The sequence below is a fragment of the Haemaphysalis longicornis genome, unplaced genomic scaffold (assembly GCF_048455015.1).
Source record: "Haemaphysalis longicornis isolate Haplotype H1 unplaced genomic scaffold, Haemaphysalis longicornis Haplotype H1 scaffold_2, whole genome shotgun sequence".
NCBI classification, from domain to species: Eukaryota; Metazoa; Arthropoda; class Arachnida; order Ixodida; family Ixodidae; genus Haemaphysalis; species Haemaphysalis longicornis.
The window spans coordinates 293196978-293216023 of NW_027526295.1; the positions used below are offsets into that span (position 1 = coordinate 293196978).

The 19046-nt window shown below is 49.7% G+C and overlaps 1 protein-coding gene and 1 pseudogene across 2 annotated transcripts in view; one reads left to right on the top strand and one right to left on the bottom strand.

The window, feature by feature from the left end:
- LOC144166928 (uncharacterized) overlaps positions 1-12777 on the bottom strand; it is a 34601-nt pseudogene extending 21824 nt beyond the window's left edge.
- Positions 1-19046, top strand: part of LOC144170858 (neural cell adhesion molecule 1-like) — an 871116-nt gene that overhangs the window by 557346 nt on the left and 294724 nt on the right. The window lies entirely within an intron of this gene.

The window sequence follows — 19046 nt, forward strand, 5'->3', positions numbered from 1 at the left end:
TCCCAACGCAGCCTCGCGCGTAACTCCTTCCTTCACCTCCACCTTCATTTCGGTGAAATTTCCTACGCGGGATGCTAAACTATCCAGCTCCCCGGTTGCAGATATTCGCGCGGGCTAAAAGACGGCTGTGCTTCGCTTAAAGGAGCCATGAAGAGAAAATACAAGTTGGGCGTATTAGAAAGACTGCTTACTCCCGATAACAACGATACCAATATCATCGCAATCTTCGAAACAATAACGGAGATATTAAAGAAAACGTGTGAAGCAGTCGCGACCCCCTAGCCAATTTCCCGCAACTTTTCTATGACGTCACGTAACCTTGTTTGTGCGATTGGCGGCCGCCTAACTGACCTGTCGCGACGATACATGACTGGGCGTCTGTAATGGGGCCTCTAGTTCCATTTGACATCTTTTGGGGCTGTAATGGCATCTTTTGGGGCTGTAATGGAGCTGAGTGAGATACTGAATCCTAGTTCTTTCAAATTATATGAAGTTGTATTTTCTCTTCATGGCTCCTTTAAGGATGGCTGCGCATCGTTTACGGTGGACGAGAGCTGGTCAGGTGCCCGGTAAATAGTTGCTCGGGCGAGCGTATGCGACCGCTCATTTCGTGCCAAACCCTCGTGCCCAGGAGTCCAAATAATGTGGAACGTGTACGTTTTGTAGTCGAGCGCGTCTTTGATGAGGCGGGCTGTGCGGTGGTGCAGATCGTTTCTGATCAATTGTCTGCAGGCGGCTTTTGAATCTGGGACGATGATGATGGGTGTTTGCGGACGAACTATATGGGTGGTAGCGGCGTAAATGGTTCGTGCAATAGATCGAGTTTCTAGGTCGTCTATATCATGTACGTCTGGTTCGAGCGTGACGAGTTTGCAGTTTAGGGGTCAGACGACAGCTGTGATGTCACCCTCATCTTCCCCAGGATGTGCGTCAACGTAGTAAACATGCTTGACGGGGTCGAGGCACTGCAGTGTTGTTGAGAGGACGTTGGTCCTGATGCGGCGCCGTTCATCATGCCGGTCGGGGTCCATGTTCTTTGGCAGGAGAGCGATGGTGATGCGTGCTCGATGTTCAAGGGAGAGGCATCGTTCTTCCTGCGATGCGGATGGTGGTGGGTCCGGAGAGTAGCCAAGATCACGTAGGGTGGCCCTGCCTTGGTCGGTGCTACGGAGTCGGTGGAACTGTCCTATGCGCTGCGCAATTAAGAGCTCCTCCAGGGTGTTGGTGACTCTGGTGGCCTGGAGCGCTTGTGTCGATGTATATTGCGGCACTCCTAGTGCTTGCTTTAAGGCCTTCCGTCGAACTACATTTATGCGTTCGAGTTCCGTCTTTGTGGGATTTTTATATGGGAGGTGATACAAGATACGGGAGTCGATGAGCGCTGCGCTGAGTCGCACAAGGTCGGCCTCTCGCATTCCCCTGTGCCCACTGGCTATGCGGCGTAGCATATGTATCACCTGTGTCCCTTGATCTAGCAGCTTACGTATGGTCATAGTTGCTTTGTCATTACTCTGGATTGTGAGACCGAGAATCCTGATGTGAGAGCGTTGGGGAATTGGTCTGCCTTGTATGGTGATGGGCAGTTCTTGTTTCTGATGCGCCGTGTGCTTCGTGACCACCAAGAATTCGGATTTCTCGGGTGAGCAAGAGAGGCCGTCCCGGGTCGCGTGCCTTGCGGTTGCATCAGCAGCTTCTTGTAGCCCCTGCTCTATTTCAGCTGGGGATCCTTCCTTGGTCCATATTGTGATGTCTTCCGCATAAATGGCATGTTTAACGCCAGGTATGCGGGCGAGCATTTTCGGCAGATCCTTCATGGCAAGATTGAAAAGCGTTGGAGACAAGATGGAGCTCTGCGGTGTGCCTCTGAAAGCCCACGAAGGAACGTGCGCCACTATCCTCTCTTGGCCTTTCACGCGCCTTTCCTTCATCGCCTAGTTCCTATAGTTGGTGACAGCTTAACTCTGCAGCGGCTTTTCAAGATCAAAGGGATTTTGTGTTCATCCGCAACCAATGGCGTTTCGCCGTTTGTGTGACGTCTGCGACGTACGTTTGAAGGAGAACTATTTCCAATATGGCCGCGCTCGCTTCCCCACCGCTGCTGCGCTGTCGAGCGACAACGAGGTTGCCGAGAACCAACAGCTCTGTAGGCGATTTGTGTTACGAATGTGCTGTAGTGCATCAAGAAGCCGCTTATCATTACCTGTCCCGTGTGTGTCTTGCCGCGTCGTGGTTTGTACGTACGTGAGAAAATCGTGGTGGCACTGGTTGGCTGTTTTACGTACTCGGAACGTCGTCAACGAACTCGATCTGAGAACGGCAAAGCGTCGAAGTGCATCTGTTGCTGGTGTGATTGTGGAAATTGTGTCGGTGTAACGCAACCTTTGTGAAGAAATAATGCGATTTGCTTTCGTCTACGGCAGTAGCGGTGACAAGTTGCAAGCATTTTCGTTTGTTGCTGTGAGCATAGGCTGCACCCGATGTTGAGCGCAGGCCTACGTGGTGTCCGTCCGGCCCGGCGCGGATCGTGCAAACGTGTGCGGCGTGTTTTTTGGCCGGATACGGCCGCTCGTACAGCCGAACACGTTATTAAGAGGATTGCCAAATCTTACAATGTAAGGTATCTTTCCTTGCCGATTCGCGCATTGCTTTAGCCTGCTGGGGTACGAACGGAGCAGCGGTGTGGCGTTTTTTTTCCCCTGGCGTAAACAGGTATGATTAAACCATTATTGCAGAGACTCGCGAAGAAGTAAACGTTCGCGCACAATTATCCGAGACTGGGTTGGGTAGCTTTAAGAAAATCGGTATGAACCTGCCTTCCTGCGAGAGACGGGTGTCTATGGCGTTCTGTTTGTGCCAATGGGCACATTATCGAACATAAAAAAGTATGAACGAGTGCGAGTATTGTTGAGGTAATCAAATGTGGTTGCGTTTCGTTTCTTGACTGTCATTGGTTGGTCGTAATAATCAGTAGCATTTTTGAAACGTATAAGAGGGCTAAATAAACATCGAAACTGCAGTATTGATGTACTTTGAACCACGCCATTGAAGGAAGCCGGAAATGTGTGGCCCCGCAACATGACCACGTAGGTTTTTATACATTGCCAAAAATACACACGCGCGCAGCTTTTTATTATGCCTGCTAAGCTTATGGTGCGTATGTTCCCATCGCTACACTAAGTGGCATCAGAGAAACTGACTATGCATGTACTGAGGCTGCGTATTTCGTGTGCTGTGTGGAATTTCTCATAAGTGTCGTGATCTGTTAAAGTTGTTTTGAAATAGCTGAATGCGTTTAGTAGGAATGAACCAATAGTTTATCTTCCCTTTATTTTCATGCAGTTTGTGTGATGGGCTTTATGAGTTATAAAAATTTGTCTATTGCAGCTGTGTTTCATAGTGATGGCTGTAGTTTAACGATTGCATTTTGGTGCTTGTGCAGTTTAAGTTTCAACAAAGGGGTGACAGTGTATTGGCAGACATTCAGAGTTCCAGTGTCTCTGTCATGATAGACTGTATTATACAGAGTGGAGGACATTTTTGAGCGTCTTATCATGGAGCATACTTTAATTTAGATTCAACACCGCTTCCCACTTTTAGATGTTTTTATTGTTCCAGCAACTGTCGAGAGCCTTCAAACAGTGACTGAAGGTGGTTCAGGTTGAAGAGCTGCAGTAATAATTGCTAACACTTGTGTATCAGGTAGAAATGAGGTATGTCACCCCTTCAGAATGCTATGTTCATACTTTTCAAGCATGCACTGTTGATTCTGGTTATACAGCTGCAAGAATAATAGAAAGCAGTGATACGGCATATCAAAATGGTTCAACTTCAGGCCTCCAGAGTGTCATGTCGCCGCTTTCTATGCGCACTGTTGCTTCCGGCTGGTTCAGACGCAGTAAAAATTGGAAACACTTACTCAGCAGGTCGCAACGATTTTACGTCACTTCTTCAAGATGCTATGTAACTCCTTTGCAAGGTTGAACTGTTCCTTCTGACTAGAAAGCTATGGTAAGAAGTGAAAGCTCTAATAAAATACGTTGGAATGTGTTTATGCCAGGCCTTCAAGCTGTGATGTCGCTGCTTTTTATGCACACATTGTAGCTTCTAGCCATGAAGTTGTGGTGAGGGTTGAAGACACTAACATAGTACGTTAGAATAAATTCATGCCACACTTTCAGGCTATGAAATCGCTGCTTCTCTCGCACGCACATTGTAGTTTCTGGCCATGAAGTTGCGGTGAGAGCTGAAGATGCTTATGTAGCACGTTAGAATGAATTCATGCCACAACTTCACGCTGTGAAGTGACTGCTTTTCACGTACACACTGTTGCTTTTGGCTTTAAAGCTGCATTAGGCATTGAAAACACGGGTGCAGCAAATCAAAATGGATCCAATGTCAGGCTTTCAGGGTGCCACTTTGCTGCTGCTGGCTGGAAAGTGTGGTAAGAATAGAAAATGCTTGTGCAGTAGCCCATGATACCTTGACAAGGGGCAGTGAGAATTAAATATTTCTTCTCCCTGTTCCAGTTTGGTGATCTGATTGCTTGCAGAAGTGGATAAAATGGAAATGCTTGCATGGAGATGTCGGCACATTTTTAAATAATTCACTTGGATCTCACGTTCATACTCATATTATTGGGCCTGTTGAGTGTGGTTGTCTACATAGGTGCAGTAAGAATTGAGTACACTTGTATAGCTGTTCGTTCAAGTTTCGTATGGGGCAGTCAGTGTTCGACGTCACTGCTTGGTGTACATAGGGGAAGGTTATTGGCTACGGGAGGATTATCAGAAATTAAAATGCTTCCACAAAAGCTTGACATGACATGGCTGCAAAGCAACTACATGTTGAACCGAATATTTTCTTTATGTATGCTATTTCAAGAGCCTCACCAACAATAAAAATATCTTCACGATAGGCTGCTGCACACCAGTGTAAAGCTAATGAAAGTTGAATGTAGCACAACTTAGAAACGAACTTCGGATGGATGCAGTTGTAGGTCACTATTCGTTTTTTTCCATAAAAGCTCGCAACAGCAATTTTTTTTAGGCGGCTGCTAGTGCTTAAGGGTGTTTTTCTATCAATTTTCACCATCACTTAGGGTTCTGTGCGTTATCATTCCACTGTAAACTGCGCGGTGGCGATATGACACTAAAGAAACGTCGGCAGCTCTTTTATTACATCGCCGGGAAACACCTCGGAAATGGTCGCCTGGATTGAAAGCATGACACTGTATACTGTCAATCTAACCAGCTGACGTAGAGCGTCTTGCCACTCGCGTGTCTCACGAAGTAGAAATGATTAGTCTTGTAACGTTTCCATCCCGCAGTTCTCTGCTCGCGCCATACGGTGTTGTCGTCTCGTTTAAGCGGAATAAAATAAAGCTTGTTTCTTCGCACCTACAGCTGATTTCGCATGGCACGACACCATATGCGGCATCGCGACCTCCACGGTTGCGTGCGTCGCCGCGATAGGTGTTTGCAGTGCGTCACTACGTTCGAAACAGTCGCATAGAACAATGCGTGACCCGTTGATATCGCGGCCGATTTCTGAAAGACACCGATGAATTTTCGCCGCTTGTTTCCTTTTCACCCTGGGCTTACACAGTCCGTGCACTGCATCCAGGCATTGCGGCGACGAACCGCCCCTTTCTTCCACCGTGCGTTTACGACGCTTTATTTAGCGGTGATGATGGCTGTGGAAGATATTGTACCGACTACATTTCTTGACAATGATTGCACACGCGAAGTGAAGAAATAGTCGAACTGCGACGAGCCCGACAAAATATAACGACGACCATTATGTTGATTATGTTTTTCCAAGCAGACGACGGCTAAGCAACGTGCAGCGGTCGAAATTCGAACTATTCAGACCCACAAAATCGTGTGCGCGTCGTTTATATGTTTATTTCTGTTGTCTAACAGTAAAACAATCACAGATAGCTTTGATTTAAGTATAAAATACACCGGGAATAGTTTCTATCAAGAATAACCTTTGTTCTAGTGAGTATTTTTTTTATCTTGAGCCAGTTTTCAATGAGGACGACTTGTTCTTTTTCCTGTGAAAATCATTCATTCTTCGGAATGAAACATATATAAACGACATCATAATCAGATGGTGATACTGTCAGCCGCTCATATTAGTAATCATGGGTAGAAACAGCTGCAATATAACGAACTATTTTTTCTAACCGCGGAGAGTCAGCTAGCGGCCAAACAACGCTTGTGGGCGGAGCTGCACTCTTACCCTGTCATCAACTATAACAATCCCAGAATATAGCTTTCGAGCTTCTCTCAACTTTTTTAGAAAGGAATGGTAATCTTTTGCAACACCTTTGCCTCGATGTCGACAATGTTTCTTTCCCTCCATGCCGTAAGCATTTGGAGCTAGACACTGGTAGCAGGCGTCCCGTGTACCGTCTGCTCGTGTTTTCTTGGTAGTGACAGCAACGGGAAAGCATCTGGCCAGCAGAAACTTGCCTGCGGTCCCTGGTTCCCGCTCAGCGCGATGAGCTTAGCCTGTCGACAAGCCAGTCAGTTTTTTGTATTTTGAACATATGAATCTGGCCGCGAGTCTTTGTATTCTCTCAAGTTCAGCTTCCTGACCTTTCAACGCGAAGCCGTGCAACGCCAGCACAGGACGCATAAATGTTTCGTATGCCATTTGCTTGACATCTTTCGTTGCGTTTCGCAGTTTAACTAGAAGGAAACACAGCTTTTGGGGCGCTGCCCAGGGCACAGTTTCAGTGTGGTTGCGTCAGTTGAGGTAATCAGTGATCACTGCACCAACATATCCAAGGCCAGTGACTTTTGTTAAAATAGCGCTTCCAAGCAGGAGGAGAAAAAAACTTTATTGTGAGCCTGGTGATGCATGTGTGGTCCCTCGGTCCAGGAGACCACGGGATGAGCGTGCAGTCTCAGCCCTGGACACCAGGAGTTGCTGCGCATCCGATGTGATACTGGAAGGAGAAACCACTTTCTCTTCGGCACATATGCGCAAATATTGGTATAATTATTTTCCATGTCCTATTTTTGACGCCAGGCATAAAGACCTTCGAGACACTAAAAATTTTGATCTGGTAATCTTCACCGGTAACTCAACCCTCGTGGAGTAAGGCAACGTGATTCTATAAACGTTGGAATAGAGCGCCTCGATTCACGCGCGCCTCTGCCATAGGGCAGCGCTGGTATCGAAACACCCGACCTGGAGCAGGGGAACGCCGTTAGTTTAAATTGACTTGAGCAAACCTCTGGCGTGTTATCTTGGGAGGCTAGAGACGGTAGACAAAGAGCAAAAAAGAGGTGAGCGGAAACAGAAGGAAGGCAGGGGCTCCTTGCAGGGGCTCGAGACGACTATCTTCTTTCGTCGACATTTGGGACGAAACGAGCAGATACGCGGCCTATTTTTTTTGTGCGGTTGTTCAACGAGCGTGGTTTTGCGTATCGTAATCGCTAATCCGAAATAAATTATTTTTGTTGAACTGTGAAACTACCATATCAAAAGTTAATGCATCGCATTTTATACTCGTGCGTAGTATGTAGAAAAAGGCAATCGCACTTTCAAAAGAAGCAATATTGATGTGTGTATTTTGCGAAATTGATATGTATTTATACAGAGAAAACACAGTTTCCTTCCGTCCGCTTAAACAAGACGTAGGCTGGGCGAGGGAGGGATACGGGGCCACGGCCGGCAGCCAAATCCTCCACGTATCGCATTTGCAGCACTGAGCACGTAAAAAATGAACGAAGAGCCTTATAGAAAGAAAACAACCCCCAGGCCATCAAGGAAAACAAGCGAGGGCGCTATGTTTGTTTTATGCAATCAAATGCAGGATCGTACAACGGGGCAGGTGCCGCTCCAAAGCTCACACTACTCTTCCAAAACTACTCATAATATCGGTTACGGTGTACTTGTCCGGTTGATAACCCCAGGGTCGCGTAGAAGTTTCCCGGAAAGTAGTTGCAAGCGGGGGGGGGGGGGGTAGCGGAGGACGGGAGTTGGATGCATGACGCATCCTAAAAATGTCCCCTACCGTGCAACCCTTCGGCTGCTTGTTGTTACGGCTATAAATGTTTAGAACCGATTGGATTGGAACAACGTCATAGAATGTTGCAGCTTCCCTTGTGCGAGCATGTATGGCGTTAGCACAACACGACCACGTTCGACATTGGCGTGAACGAGTGGCCAAATTAGCAATATATAAACGCAGGGCACTTAGGAGCGCATGTACGTGCTCACTCTAACAAATTTTAAGGCGATTCTTTAGTCATTCGCTTACATATTTTAGACCCCCATGGCCAAAACAAGTCGTCGCCGCGTACGCGCGGTGAAAGAGTCGTTCTTTCGCGCGATCTTTCGGCGTGGTGAGAAACCGTAACCGTCCCGCCCCATTCCTTCCGTCAGCTTTTCCGGCCGTGAGCGGATGCACAATTCATAAGCTAAATGATACAAAAAGAAACCGGCGCAAAACGCAACACAGAAAATCAGAAGGCCCCGCACCAAAGCGATGCTGCGGAGCAGAACATCGCAGTAGTAGCAGACGACGCCCGCAACAGGATGTTCTTGCAGAAATCACCGAAAAGCGAGGCATCATGGGCAGTCACACTTGTGTGGTCCGAGGAGAGAGAGAGAGAGAGAGAGAGAGAGAGAGAGAGAGAGAAATTATTTGCCTTTATGCTAAGGCCTCCTGATTCCAGGAGGCCACTGGATTTACTCATTGGTAGGTCTTCCAGAGGTCTTGCCGGGAAAGCGGGGTGCCTACGATCTTTTGGACGAAGCCTGCCAACAATAGCTGCTGCTTTAACGTGGCCGGTTGAGTCAGCCACTCCCTGCAGATATTGCTTCTGTCTACCAAGGGGCATAGCCATAACATGTGTTCTTGCTTGATCGGTAAGTTGCATTCATCACACATTGGTTAGGAAGTGTTTGTGCAGTCCTTGTAGATGTATACTTTGTCGGGTGTGAGTAGCGTTTGTGTTTGCGTCAGCCTTATGGTCGTTTGCAGTTGCCCGGACAATTTCTTGTGTGGAGGAGGGAATTTGCGTTTACTGTCTGCGTATGCTTTAAGTTTTAGTTTTCGTGGGGTCACGGGCTTTTGCATTTGGCCACAGTTGGCACGTGCCCGGAGAAGCGCTTCGCGGGCGAGCAGGTTTGCTCTTTCGTTTCCTGCCAAACCCTTGTGTCCCGGTACCCAGTGTACCCTTATCGTGTCTTTAGGGTGTTCAAGCTCTTCCAAAGCTGGTTCCGGAATGAAGACTTGTGTCAGAAGGGTGCAGACTTTCTTACTGTCAGTGTATATGTTAGTAAGAGTGTGCTGTGTTGCAGTGCTGGCGGATGCCCAAGCTATTGCAGTGGCCTCGGCTTCTTCGATGGAAAAGCCGCTGTACTGGTTTGTCCCTTCCTGGTCTGAACTGCTCGTGAATGCTATGCCATAGCTATATCCAAGCACTGCCGCATCGTTGTAAACACGGATCTGATGCGCGTCTCTGGTGGCTTTGTTGGCATAAAATTTGGCCCGGGTGAGTCTTCTTGCTGGGTTGCGTTCCTTGTCCATATTTCTCGGGATGGGACCTGTTTGAATAAGGTTCAACAGTTCTGGTGGCAATATAGCCAGTTTACCGGTAGTGGTAAGTAAGAGATTGTAGCTCGCAGCACGTAGAATGTCCTGGCCTTGCGGGGACTTTTGCAGTCGATCCAGTTGGTTGTCTGTGGAGTGTCAATACTTCGTGGAGTGTCGTTATGGTGGCTGTGTCGAGTAGAAGCTTGGTGCTGGCATACAAAGGAACGCCGAGGGCGATTTTCTTGGCCTTCCGCAAAAGCGTGTTAAGTTTGTTCTCCTGAGTCTTATTAATATTGACGTATGGTATTTGATATCTGATTTTGGACGTGATGAGTGCATCTCTCAGACGAAGGAGGTCGTCTTCTAGGAGTTCTCTATTTTTGTTAGATATTCTCCAAAACATGTGCGGAATCTGTTCTCCCTGTCTGATAATATTATTAACCGCCATGTGTCCTCCTCCTTCACTCTGTAGTGGTAGTCCTAGTACCTTGATGTGCTTTCCCAAGACGATGGTGTGCCCATTCAACGATAAGCGAAGTTCTGGAGGTTTCCATCGATGACTATGGACTACCAGACGCTCTGTTTTCTGAACCGAGCAGTTTAATCCTATCCTTACAGCGGCAGCTTCAGCAGCGTCGAGAGCCTGTTGCAGCAGGTCTTGTATGTGCCCAGGACTGCCTGTGTTGACCCACACGGTAGCGTCGTCCGAGTACAGGGTGTGACAGGCGCCTGGTACTGATTCCAAGGCCCTGTGTACCTTCAGCATAGCCAGGTTAAATGAATTCGGAGATAGTACAGAGCCTTGTGGGATTCCCCGCTGCGGGTGGGGAAATTCTTCTGATGGGTGCTCGCCAATTCCAACCGTGAGTACTCTGTCTCGTAAAAAGTCCCTCACATAATTATAGAGACGTGTACCACAGTCAGTGTCAGCGAGTTCCTCTAACGTTGCGTCATGATCCACGTAGTAGAAAGCTTTCTTCAGATCTATTGCTAGTATAGATTTGAGTTGCAAATTGCTAGGTTCCTTAGTGATATCTTCGTAAATCTGAAGTAGTGCATCCTGTGTTGAAATGTTTGCTCGGTACCCCACCATGTTGTATGGCATAGCCCCTTTCTTTTCAAGATGATGTTGCAGGCGGTCAAGGCCATACGTTCCATGATTTTGCCGGCGCTTGAAGTTAATGTGATCGTTCGTAGGTTTCCAAGTCAGATTGGCTTCCCTGGCTTGGGTATAAAAATCATGTTCCCAATCATCCATTGCTTCGCCAGGGGTTGGTGTCCCAGCCACTTACTGTTAATTTCTCTCAAAAGTGGCGACAAATCTTCTTCCGCTAAGTTCCTTAGATGCACCGAGGTTATGGCATCTGGACCCGGTGCCTTGTTTCCTTTGCAGTGGCTGAGAGCGCGTTTCAGTTCTGTCATGTCGAATTTTTCATCGATGCTTTCATTTGGGTCGCCCGTATTCTCAGCGTATTGTGGTTGTCTAAGGGCTGGGATGTGTGTGTGTTTTTGATGGATTTCATGAGCTTGCCCGGATCGTTTTCATGTTCTTTCGTGAGTGCTTGTAGCTTGTGCTGCGTCATAGTTTTTGTCCCGTCCGAGGTGATGAGCGCTCTGAGTATCCTGCAAGTTTTCCTTGTGCTAAGTGTGCCTTGTAACTGTTCACACGTTTCCATCCACTGATCATGACGTAGTTGCGCTGAATAGTTTTGTATGTGTTCGTTCAGCTGATTGATGCGCTTCCTAAGTTTACTGTTGGTCTTATTCTTTTTCCAGCGTTTGACCAGCCCCGTTCTTGCTTCCCTGCAATGCGATAGGTGTTTATCCACTGCTGGTTGGTCCTCCGTCGGCGAGTATGTTTTAGTGCGCTTCTTCTTTGCTTGTTTGATTTCTTCAGTCCAGGCGTCTATAGTAGGTGGGTCACAGCCTTGTCTGTATGCCAATCTGTGATGTGCTGTTTCTTCCCCTTTAGACGCTTCGGCGTAGCTTGAATGATCACTTGTATGGTTGCATGGTCGCTGCCAAAATACTCTTGGGTGGGTGACCATTGGATGTTAGGCTGTACTGTGGAGACCATGACGTCCGGATTGGTGTCTCTCTCGACAGAATTTCCCAATCTCGTATGTTCACTGAAGTCGTTATGTACCGTGCATTCGGCTTCATGTAGCAGTCGAAAATATCTGCTGCCGTTGGCAGTGTTTCTGTGGCAGCCGCAAGCTGTGTGCGGGGCGTTGAAGTCGCCTGCCAAGAGGTGTTCATATCCTGCACGTGAGTCATTGGGTCTGAGGTGTTCTTTTATTTTCTGTAGCTTGTCTTTTGGCGGGCTATAAACATTGGTAACGTGAAGGGGGCCTTGATGTGCAGACACAGATACTGGGAGGCTTGCATCTGCGTCATGTTCAATGTTGGCAGGTATACGTTTGCTGGCCAGAGTAGCGATGTTGTGGCATCTTTGATACGTCATGTAGCCTGGAATTTTCGGGTTCTTGCCTACTGCTTGTAGTAGGATGCTGTACGGAGTGTGGGGTAAGCATTTGGTCTAGTGGAAAAATGCTGTCTGTTACCCTTTGAAACCATGGCAGTTCCACTGTATGATCCGAATATCCTTATTGCTGTGTGGTTTCATCGTAACTGGGGGGGGGAGCTGAAGGTGGCATGCTATTTGTCCTACCCTGGTAAAAGGCTTATTGCCTCAAGACACGTGCCTCAAATGTTTGCTCTTGCTGAGTAAACAGGTTCGTTAGTGCAGCGATTGACTGCTTGAGCTTCGACATTTTGCTGTAAACACAAGCAGGCGGCTTTTGAGGCGTTGGCCTGGTCGCACATTTTTGTGTTGTTCTCTAGTAGGAGCTCCACGGTGATTGGCATTTCGAGAGCCTCCATCCTGTTGCTGAGTTCGTGTGACTGGGCAGACGATGACCTGCTTGGGGTTTGGGATCTGCTTCTCTTGGCGAGAGGCGCTTGTTCAGTGTCGTGCGCACTGTTCTCACTGTACGCGTCCATGTCGGCAGATTCTGAGGCCGCGTCTTCCTGAGTACCTCCCTCGAGATTTATTGGGGTGTATTTTGGCGTGTTGTCTGGCGTGGTGTCCTGAGTGTGCTTGCCTTTCAGTGCGTGTGCAAACGATGCGTACCTGGTGTTAGTTTCTTTAGGATTGTTTACAGCAGGGAGTGGCTGACTCACCTGACCAGTTCGGTGGTCTTGAGGAAGCTTCGACACATGCATAGCCCCGTGCTGGTCGACGCTCGATGTTGGTGCGATGCCTGCTCTATTGATGCTTTGGCATTCTTGGGGGGGGGGGGTCTCGTGACGCCTACTCTATTGATGCCGTGTCATTCTTGGTCGGTGGTTCTCGCTGGCACATGGATCGTTTCGGTGATTCCTTCCCTTTCCGCATGGCAAGCCTCTTTTGGTAGGCTTGAAGCCTTGTCACGGCGTCTGCTTCACGCTGGACCTTGCATTCTTTGTCTCTGGATGGATGCAGGCCGCCACAAAGGGCTCACTTGATGATGCATTCGTGTTCTTCATCTTTCTTTGCTGATGCGCGGTTCGAGGAGGTGGATGAAACGAGGGAGAATAGCGGTACGGGGAAAATGCTATGTTTTGATTTGCCATATCTTCCCTAATAGTCATTGCGTTAACAAAGTTCTTGAAGGGGGTCATTACTAGGACATTGAATTATTTGAAAATGTGAACACCCATGTGTCGGCGAGAAACCTCTTTGAGAGCCCCTTTAAAACGCTTCGTTAATACAAGGAAAACATCCGGTACCACCCTTGCTGCCCAAGTAATGTAGATGCTAACCTAAGGCTGTATTCCATGCAATGAAAGCACGACTCGGTCAAAGCCGAACTGAGGCTATTGGTGACCTTGCCTCTCTTAATAATTTTGGATTGTGCTGATGTGGGATTTACAAAGGCTTTGAGGCACGTGGACGTTAGGCCTCTCAGACATGTTGCGGTTAAAACGTTAGCTGCGTAATCAAATGGCGCAGCTCTCCGAATTAAAAGCGTATCAGGATATGATTGAGAAGCTACATAATTATATTTATAGCGGAAGCAGAAGTGTGGTAGCAGCAATCCTCTGACCTTCCGTCGTCCAAGCGCCGATTTCGGCACGTTATTGTAGTTATGAAAAAAAGATGCCAGAACACAAATGCTAGCACGTAATTGGGGAGCGAGAAAAAGCGGCCACGCAGGTTATACGCAGGGGCTGCAGCTTTCAGTTTCCGACAGCTGGTTCAGGCGATCGGGCGGGGAAGGGGGCGAAACGCCGAAGGCACTGGCGATGCGCGCACTCGAGAGAGGATGGCGTCCGGCTAGCAGGCTTCAGAAATCGATGACCAATGCTTCCTGCCCGACTCCCGCAGGCGCTGCCCGCCGAGCGAGCCCACTGAGCGCTCCCATACTGGCCGCTGGCTGGAGGGAAAAAGCATCGGCGCACTGCCGCTGGCTTCGCGTGGTTCTTGTGAGGGCCCTCGGATAAGCGCTGACGTATGTGCCCACTGGGCCGCCGTTGGATCGCTGGGCGCTGTCGCGTGACCGGGAGGAGGTAATCGGGCTAATGCGAGAAAAGTGGCCGACTCCGCGGCAGCCCACCGGACGACCCGGGAGGGAAAAGTGCCCGCTGCAGTGTCTTCGCCGTTCGCAAAGAATACGGAAAAAATAACAGCACCCCAATGCTAGTTCGCATATTGAACACGGTCGCTCTTGCGCTGCTTATGTTCACGCTACAGAAGAGAAAAAAAACAGCGCTGCCAGTCACGACGACTGCAACTTATCTTTAGTGGTTTAAAGAAAGTCACGGTAGAGAGCCGCGGGGGTTCAGTTGTCGAAAACACGCATTTAGTCATGTTTGAGCTAATAGTTGTATTTCAGCCCACAATGATTTCTTAAAAGCACGCCCGCTATTCCCCTATGTCCTCCCCTAAACTGTTCTCGCCCGCTGTGACCACGCCAGAAGTAAGCACGTGGCGTACTCCTGGCAGTAGATGAAATGACCGAAAATGTGGTAACGACGACGCCCCGACAGGCACGGCGAGAAACTGAGGGATTTTACTCGTTGAAGAAACACCTGGGCTATAAGACGCACCGTGGTGAAGGGCTCCGGATTACTTTTGACCGTCTGGGCATCTTTAACGTGTGGCGAAATCTGGACACACGGGCGTTTTCGCTTTGTGCCTCCATCATAAAAGCAGCCACCGCCGTTGGGACCGAATCCGCACCCTTGGGCTCAGAAGCACAATGCCTTAGGCACTGAGCCACGAGGAACCAGTCGTTGGGCGTGCGCTATGCACGGACCAATCTCTGCAAAGCAGAGAATCCACCAGGGGGCCAACCGATGCGGGCGAGCTTCACATCGGCTCCGCGAAGTATCGGTCTCTGACGCACCAAGTTGATGCAAGGCCACAAAACCAGTACTGGTCGACATACATTATCAACGCGATCACCGGGAACAAGCCATTGTTCCTCATTTTACGGGCCCGGGAACTTTCAAAGCGGCGGCCGCCACGATAACCATAAATCAAGGGTTAGCTGGCCAGCGGCGGTTACGCAATAGCGTCGTCGCACGAAGGCGTTCTCCGAGACCACCCGGCTTTTCGGCGCTTCGATTTTCGGGAGATCACGCGACGGTTACTGAAGCAAGATGTCTACCGCTATGCGAGTAGAAGGGGATTGCGTGGAAATTTCGCCGGATCAATTCACTGCATCGCACGGTTGGAAAACCGCGCACGAGAAAGTCAAGCAAAGCAGCGTGGTGGACCCAAGCCTAACGCGTAGAACCCAAGCGAGCCAAGGTGGCGCCAAGGTCCCGACTGACGTCAGCAGTCAGGCCACTGACCTCGGTGGCGCCACCCGCAACGATCTCCGTCAGAGGACGCATAAACGAATCAACAAGGGCAAGCTGTTGAAGGGCGCGAGGCTTCCAGATCTGCCGCGCGCATAGGTCGGCGTACTCACTCGTGAGTACACTCATTTGTACTCATTTGTACTCAAACTCACGAGTGAGTACGATGATGAGTGATCACACACCCAGAAAAAAACAGTGAGTATGATGACGAGTGAGTACAGGGGTAAGTCCACTACTCATGAGTAAAGTACTCATGAGTACACTACTCATGAGTATGAGTACTCATGAGTACAGTATTCATGAGTATGAGTACTCATGAGTTTTAGTACTAATGAATATCAGTACTCATGAGTACACAGTACTCATGAGTACACAGTACTCATGAATACACAGCACTCATGAGTACACAGAACTCGTGAGTACACAGCACTCATGAGTACAATACTCGTGATTACTGTTTTTGCGAGTGTTTGCACTCTTGAGTATATGCACTCCTGAGTACAGTAGTGCAAACAGTAGTGCAAACAAGAAAACGGACGACAAAAGCTGCCACCCGAAGACACACAGAAAAACGCAGTTTACGGCCACGGCTGCACCGACAACCCCCGAGCTCCCCTGAGCCCGACCCGGCCTGAGAACAAGAGGAGACGCCAGACGCAACGCGAGTGCTTACGTTCCGTTTCGCTTTCTCACATGTACTTGCCTTCGCGCAGTAAGTCGCTCAACGACAGTGCACCGCGTCAGAAGTTTTCTTCCTCTGTCCTGATTTATATGTAACCTGTGTTTTTTTTATCAATTAAACAATTTATTTTTTTCTACTTAGTCTTTCATTCGAGCTACAACCTAGCTAACAGTACAGATAAGTTGATTATTCGTGAGTAATACAAATTGAGTACTCATGAGTACAGATTGAGTACTCATGAGTGCAGAATTAGTAGTACTCATGAGTGCAGAATGAGTAGTACTCATGAGTGAAAAATGAGTAGTACTCATGAGTAGTACTCACGAGCAGTAGTACTCATTGAGTACTCATGAGTACAGATTGAGTACTCATGAGTATAGAGTGAGTACTCATGAGTACAGATTGAGTACGAATACTCGTGAGGACAAATGAGTTTGAGTACAAGTGAGTACGATTACAAATGAGTATTTGATGAGTGAGTACGAGTGATTTTGTAAACAGACGAAGTTTTTGAGTCTGAGTTTGATTGAGTACAGCGTGAATGAAAAAAATTGTGATTGAGTTTGAGTGAGTTCTTTCTGTTTTGCCGACCTATGGCCGCGCGACGACACGAAGATAGTAATGCGGCCGCGCGGCGTACTGCGAGTAAGTATCCCGGCGCGAAGTTAGCCGAGCCATCACGACGGCAGCGCAGGTCAGCGCCATGAAGCAAGGGACGATGTCATCTGCCTGAACAACCAGCACAACATTATAATAGTGGGCACGCCGGTGAGGGAACGAGCGGACAAGTCCGCGGCCGTGGAGTGCATCGACATACGTGGCACGTCCCACGCAGTGCGGCCTATGAGTGCGCCCCTCGAGGGACCGTAAAAGGAGTGATACGCGGCGTCCCATTGGAGGACACGGCCAAAGAAATTCAAGAATTGGCAGTGCACGAGCACGACCCGACGGCGTTGCAAGCGAGCCGGATCGGGAAGACTATGTCCGTAGTGATCGCCTTCGCTGGCCACAAGGTCCCGAACTACGTCCGCTACGGAAACGCTCTGATGGAGTGCACCTTGCATCGGAAGCAAATCGACGTGTGTTACCAGTGCGGGCGCGTCGGCCACCTTATGAACGTCTGCCCAATTCCTCAGGACCGAATATGCCGGGGTTGCGGACAGGCCAACCCGGACGAAGACAACGTGTGCCACCCCACGTGCGTGCTGTGCGGCGGCAAGCACCTGACCGCCGATCGTAAATTCGAGGACAGATTCAAGACGCCGTACGTGGTTCGACGCCGACGATGGGAACAGCGCCGGGACGAGGAAGAAGACCACGGCTACAGTAAACAAGCGAAGAGAGGTCATGCAGGGAGACCCCAACGCAGCTCCTCGTCGCGGAGCCGGTCGAGAACGCCGACCCGCGACGGCGGATGCCAAAGCCGCCGCCGCCGCTCGCGGTCCCGCTCCCGCGGCCGAACGCCATCATCGGCCGGTCGCAGGGGTGGCGGCAACCGCCGCTGAGAGACGACCGGAAGAGATCCAGACTCGAGCGGAAGACAGAGAGCTTCACGTTCGAGGTCCAGGGCAAGCTCCAGGTCCCCGGCCACTTCGAGAGCAGCATCCACTGGACGACGAGGGATTCTCGCCGAGAAAAAGGTTGGCTGGACGAACGGGTCTCCCGTCGCTCGAGTAACGAATGACAAGGACTTCCCGCCCCTAAATCCCAACCCCTCCCTTCCCACTCTAACCAGAACGTCGCGAAGCAAAGCGACGAAAGGGCAGAACTCAAGAAAGTAAGCGAGAGGCAGAACGCCCAAATTAAGGAGCAAAACGCGCAGATCAGAACAAAATAGATGCGCTAGCTGGCGGTACCTCGGCAAACGCAGTAACCAAGGCGAGTGCAGCGTCGGAGGACGCCACAGAAAAGCAACGAAAGGTCCCGCGGAGGGACCCCCCCCTCGCCCCCCCCCCTCCTCGACCCGCCTAGCGCGGGGAGGGGCGGTGAAGCCCACGCAAGAGGCACCGGGAACGCAAGAAGCGATGGACGCCGAAAACACCGTCGACCGCGAGAAGGCAGCACCGGCACAGCAGATATCAAGACAACCAACACCGCCGCAAGAGGGCGACAAGCTGGCAGCGATACTCGAGGCCATCAATCATACAAATGTCAGTCTCGAGGGAATTTAAGCAAGACTAGGGAATGTTGTGGCAGAGGTCGAGACGCTAAAAGTCAAGCATGAGAGACTGGCGGCGAAGGTTCCCAACCTAACAGTACGAAACCGTTTCGCGGCCATGAGGGAAAAGTGAATGGATAAAATCAAGGAATCGATCACGTACAGGCGCGGTCGCATCGAAGCATCTGTAGGAGATGAAAAAGACAAGTAACAGGAAAACGAATCGCGGGGGAAACCACGATCATTTATCAATGGAACTGTAGAGGCATACGCAACAATGACTGCAAATTGTTACTTCATATAGAGAGCCTGGACCAGAAGCCGGACGTGGTGGCGCTGCAAGAGACTCATGGCAAACCACGCCTGCCGGGATGCATGACGTACACGAATCCGACGGAGCGCGGCACGGCGATTCTGGTGCGGAACAAAGTTGCCGCAACGCACCACGTCACCGCGCAACACGGGTGCGAGCACACGCTGGTCCAGTTTCACTCAAGAACGATCGGCAATGCAGGAGGAGGAGGAGTACAACTTTTATTGCTTCGAAAAGCCTTGTGGGTGGAGCCCTCAGTCCAGGGCACCATTGGAGCAACCCGCCGTCTTCGCCCGTTCGATCAGCTGCAGCTGTCTGTTGGGGCAAGAGCTAGCGAGTTCTCTCTCCCACTGCTCTCGGGAGTGGTTTGGGATGGGGTCAATGTGGGTTAACTTGGCATTCCCATACCATGTGATAAAACGTGGCAGGGACGCCGCAGTGTCTGCACAGGGGATCACAGAGGGTGGGGTGTATAGCGTGCAGCCTC